Here is a 6231-nt window from a genome sequence, read left to right as displayed (position 1 = left end):
AAAATATTACAATTATTTTCACGATCACAGGCTTTTTCCCACTTGTTTAAACCTCGTCTTTTCAGAAATGTAAACGTAAACATGCAAACATTCACATGACACGTTTAAAACATGAAAGCACAGCTAGAAAAACTGACTAATGACTAATCAAAAACATATTTCCAAATATGGTATGAAAATTCGGATTATCAGGATACCTTTTTGTTGATTGGCTGAAAGATATCTCACTCATGTCACGTTCCAATTCAGTAGTCTGATTTCCTTTTTGGAATATTGGAGGTCTAATGGACTTTTAAACATATTGATGTGTATTAAAAGAAAAAAAAAATATATACAGTAAAGTCTCGTTATATCGATATTCTCGGGAGTCGGAAAAAATATCGATATAACCAGACTATCGATATATCCGATCCTGCGGCATGTAAATTTTCTCCTTGCGTTCATAGAAATAGTATCGTAATAAGCAGTACTATCGATATAACCGATATCGATATAACGAGACTTTACTGTATATATAATATACATACACATACATTGTATATATATATATATATATATATATATATATATATATACATACATGAGCCACACATTTTAAAATGTTTCATTTCATTTTTATTTTTTTTTTTAAAAGAAAACTACTAACTATTCAACGCTAAGCTTACACGCATGTGGAGTCCAGCAACATGTGCATATGGCCGTTTGTTTTTCACTGTCTGACATCACATATGGCCAATGTGCACACGCGCGCGTATACACACACACACACACACACACACACACACACACACACACACACACACACACACACACACACACACACACACACACACACACACACACACACACACACACACACTGTAATGCAAACAAGGGCACAGCGCAGTTCAAAAACAAATGAAATGTGCGTCTGTGCAGTACAGCTGTGCTCTGCTTCTTGTCTTTTAAGAAGTGTGTCCTAATTCAATGAGGAAGCTTCTTAACATCCCCTCCCTTTTTTACACGCCCCCCCCCCCCCCTCAATCCTCCCCGCCCTGATGGGTGCATTTTGTGAGCTGCCGCCGCTCATGTTTACAGCATTACACATCAGCTGTCTACAAGTATTCTATTGGCCTGATAAAGCAGAGGCCAAGCTGCAATTCCATTACAGTACATCCTGTCAGGCATTGGCAGACGAAGCATTTGCTGAAGGCCCCCGTGACAACTAGAGGGGCACCCAACAGTCCATCCATCCATCGATCCATTTTCCAGACCGCTTTATCCTCATTTGGGTCGCGGGGATGCTGGAGCCTATCCCAGCCGTCTTCGGGCACTCGGCGGGGGACACCCTGAATTGGTTGTCCGCCAATCGTAAGGCAGACAGACAAACAACCAGTCACTCTCAGTCTCACCTAGGGATGATTTAGAGTGTTCAATCAGCCTGCCATGCATGTTTTTGGAATGTGGGAGGAAACCGAAGGACCCGGAGAAAACCCACGCATGCCCGGAGAAGACATCCACACAGGGAACCCGGACCGGGTCTTAAACTGACGACCTCTGCACAGTGAAGCAGGCGTGCTAACTACTTAACTAACGGGCTGCCATGGGCACCCGACAGTGATTCACCAAAAAATATTGACTTTTCTCCAAGTGAAAACTGGCAAAAAGCAAATTGTGATCTTTCATGGCACAAGAGAGACTGAGTGGATGAGCATATTACCATTAGCCTTTCAGTCTATTCTGATTCTGATTCTGATTACAGTGAAGTCATTAATCGTGAACCTACTAAAGAGACCTCCTCAAGTGCTATATACAGTAAAGTCTCGTTATATCGATATTCTCGGGAGTCTGAAAAAATCTTGATATAACCGGACTATCGATATATCCGATCCTGCGGCATGTAAATTTTCTCCTTGTTTTCATAGAAATAGTATCGTACTAAGCAGTACTATCGATATAACAAAACTTTACTGTAAATCAATATGTATTGTATTGTATTATTTTGAACCAACTTTCTACACGTAAATATCAGTCAAAACAGCAAATGTCCTTCCTAAAGTATCATGTTACAGCTAAAATGGTGATGAATGGTTCCCAAATGGTTGATCTCCTTGAGTTTGGTCACGATGGGTCTTGGGTGGGGTCCAAATGTGAGGTTTTGATTGGCGTCCAAGTAGTTCGACGGTTCCTTTGAATAATATCCTCACAATGGCCATTTCTGAGCAGGAATGTCTTCCTGGGGTATTTTCTCTGCTTTTTAGAGGGAAACCAAATAAGCGGATTTCAGAGTGCTCCATGCCAACATATTACTAGCCTGGCTAACTTTCTATCTCCTTGCGATCGGCCTCCTTACCTTCTAAGATCCTCACCCATTGGCCTCCGTCCTAATTTGTTCAACTCTTCTCCTCAACGGACATCCATCAAGAGTCACTTTGCTTCCATCAAGTCCTTGTATGCTTGTCTCCTTGCTGCCTCACCTTCTTGCCAAATCATCTCCTCGGTCCCGAACAATCGTTCCTTCTCACCTCCTCATTACCTTGTCACTTCACCGTCATCACCGAGCCCCCTCGCCGACTCATCTCATCGACGCATTGCCAAGTCGTTTTCTTGCCCTGAAGCGTCATTGGGACCACCTGGATCCATTTTGGGCACCTTGTCTTTTGGCATCTTTGAACCCTTGCCTACTCACCTCAGCAAGAAATAAGTAACACATTTCCATACTTCTTCACCTCTTTGTCAACTCACTTTCGACCCTCCTGGCGTACCTTGCTGCCTCACTTCCTCAACGCCATGCCTCCTTGCCACATAGACTCCACCCCTTTTTTGCCTTCTTATTTGCTCCCATCTTTACCTCTAACGCATCATTGTTTCACTGCCCTCTCTCCTCGCCTCCTTGCTTCATTCAAGCTTCCGCCACGCCACTCCTCCTTTTTTCATAATCACGTTCCTCTCCTACTCATTATGTGACCTTTTTACAACCCCACCTCCTGTGTGTAATGTTATACAACCAAGTCCATTTTTAATATTTTAGTGCCACTGAAAAAGAATCCTGTCAAGTTATTTGATGTGAATTGCCATTTTATTCTTGTCATGATCTGGTTGGCAACCAATGGGTGATGCTGTCGGCCCCGCCTGCACCTGCACAGGTGCTGGTCGTCCCGATCAGTGGAAGTCTGCCACGTTCTGATTGCCGACCAACAGGTAGCGCTGTCGGCCCTGTCCTGCAGCCTCAAGGTGCTGGTCGTTCCAATCAGTGGCAGTCAAAAGGACTCCCGGCACGACCATTCGGTGTCGGGTCATTCTGTTGCGGTTTGCAAGGCGGTGATGTCGGCTGTTAATCCCAAAAAGCAGGCAGGAGGGAGCAGGATGTGGTGTTTGACAAATTGTATTACAATAAAGTCAGCAGGAACAAAATCTAAAACATCAAAATCATCTGAACAGAAAAAATACAAAATATCAAAAGAAAACCAAGAGTAAAAATCCGCCAAGGTGAAACAAACACAAGCACAGCATACAATGCATACGCAATGCATACAATTGCATACAATGACCCGACAACGAATGGTCGTGCCGGGAGTCCTTTTGACTGCCACTGATTGGAACGACCAGCACCTCCAAGGCTGCAGGAAGGGCTGACAGCGCTACCTGTTGGTCGACAATCTGAACGTGGCAGGCTGCCACTGATCGGAACGACCAGCACCTGTGCAGGTGCTGGCGGGGTCGACAGCGCCAGCACCTGTGCAGGTGCTGGCGGGGTCGACAGCGCCACCCGTTGGTCGCCAACCAGATCATGAGAATTCTCCTTCCAGGAGCCAATACAATGCCTGAACCTCCTTTAATCTCTCCAAAAATACTTAGTTGTGCCTACTTTGTTGATTATACATTTTACTAGATTGTAAAAGCGTCCAAAAAATATTCATATTTTTTGGGCCCATAAATGAGCTATAAAAGCAGCCATGATAGTATCCTGTTAGAAAAAAAACACAATAATCATGTTTTAACGACATCATTTCTTATTTTTATGGGAAGCTTTATGAACATGCTACGGGATGCTACGCTTTCATTAGCGGAAGCATTTTAACACATCTCAGAGCTTGTTTGTATTGGGAATCACTCCTTATTCACAAAATAGTCAGTTCGCCATTTTTGCTGAGCTGTTAGATTGCATAATCCATGGTCACTAGAAAAGCAATATTTCCTTGCATTCATGTACTGTTTGGTAAACATCTGGGTATAATCCAAAATATTAAACTATGCACACTGAAAAAATGGTGTGATTAAATTATTCACTGCCAAACAATGTGCAAAAATGTGTGCACTCCAGTTTTTGTCATTTTCACTCAAATTGCAGAACCCACAGAATATTGAGTTTTCGGACTACATAAACATTCAATGCAGCGTAAGAAACCTTACTCTCTTCTTTCATCAGAAAAAAAAGTTCATTCCTAAATTATATGGGTCTGGGGTTATCTGAGCTTGAAATGGGGGGGGCTGTACTAAAGGCAAATGCTGCACCCTCGTGGAAGAGAAAAAACATTGCCAGAGGTCTGGCCAGTGCTCTATTGGCACCCCCGCAAGTAAAACCAAAACCAAACCCCGAACAAATTCGTGAATGGCGCTCCACGTCATATTTCCAATTCCCGAATGAATTCAGGAATGGCAGTGAATGAGTTAATTCACTCATTCTTATTTTCTCAAGATGGTTGTGTGAAATAAAATCATTCGCATGTGGATATGGATAGTCTATTTTAAAAAATCTATCAAAATCCAGATGATTCTATTGTGCGTACTTGACAAAAATATAAAAATAAAACTAAATTGAATATATTCAATTATGTATGTGTGTGTTTGTGCATGTGTATGTGTGCGTGTGTGTGTATACATAGTCATTTGGGAATGAACGAACGAGCCCCAATATGAATCTGAGGCCTTGTCAAGTGTCCAGATCACAGAGGCAAAGACGCCAACCCGCGGGGTTGGTTTTGTGGAATGTCAAGTAGTGGTCGACAAGTGGAGCTTCTGAAGCGGGTGAACCATTGGTTTAATGTTTTCCCCCTTTCACGCCATGTGACAACCCCGCCTTCTTCTTCCCACCCAACCCAACCCCAACTCAGCCCCTCAAAACGTGTGACAGACAAGTTAAGGGTGATGTCATTCATATGCAAAGCAGGCGTGCAGTTGAGTGCGTGTTCGTGTTGCTGGAGTGGCTCATGGCATGACTTGAAGGACCATTACGTTACGTTACCATTAAGACCATTATGTTTCATTTGCCTGTCAGCAGCCAAAAGATCGCAGAAAAAAGAAAAAAAACTTGCAGATTAAATCATTCAGTAGTGGGAAGCACAAATACTTTGTCATTCTACATCGGAGATTGTTCTTTGTTGTTATTTGTACTTCACTTTATGAGTTTCTGTCATTATTTATGAACCCCTTTCATTTTAAAACATATGTCTGTACTGCGTGATTTTTAAACACGGCCAACCATGATGGCATTGTGATTATAAAAGAGTGTAGTCATGATAAATAATCACGGAGACCGCATATCTGGAGAATTGCAGTGCTAGCAGTGCGAAGCTAGCATGAGCATTGTAAACAAGCGCACTTTACCCGAAGCTGCCGCGTCGATTGCATTTATTCTTTTAAACATGGCCAATCGTGATGGCATTTTGATTATAAGAGTGTAGTCATAATAAATAATCATGGAGAATGCATATGTAAATAATAGCACTGCTAGCAGCGCTAAGCTAGCATGAGCATTGTGAACCAGTGCACTTTTGCCAAAGCTGCCGCGTCGATTCCATTTATTCTTAATCGCATGACAATAACACAGAGAGAAGATTACAGCTTGACATTTTATTTGTTTGATACGTACTTCAATTAAAAGTATTTTTTTTAAAGATGTGATGAACGTACCTGTTGAGCAGAAATTCTCTTAATTCGAAATCCCTTTTGAATCCCCTCAGTTGCCTTCTGTGTGTTCGTCTTCTGTCCAGTAGTTATCAAAACTACTTTCTTGATTGTTTTTTTTTTTAGAGGCGGAATTTCAGCAAAGCCCCTGAATCTCAAGACATCATGAAAAGTTAAAGAAAAACATAAAAATGTAAACTCTGAAAATACACTGAAATTATGCAGGTTTAGCAATATGTAATGTTTGTGGTGTGAATCCTCATAAAATTGTTTTTTCTGTCTTTTGTTCGTACAACACAAAAAGATTAACCAAACACTGATCATATAAAGTTTTTAGTAATTTCA

This window comes from Hippocampus bargibanti, linkage group LG06 (genome assembly GCF_051943395.1).
Source record: "Hippocampus bargibanti isolate YZ-2025 linkage group LG06, ASM5194339v1, whole genome shotgun sequence".
Taxonomy (NCBI): Eukaryota; Metazoa; Chordata; class Actinopteri; order Syngnathiformes; family Syngnathidae; genus Hippocampus; species Hippocampus bargibanti.
The sequence above is the reverse complement of the archived record's forward strand: the minus strand, read 5'-3'. Positions refer to the sequence as shown.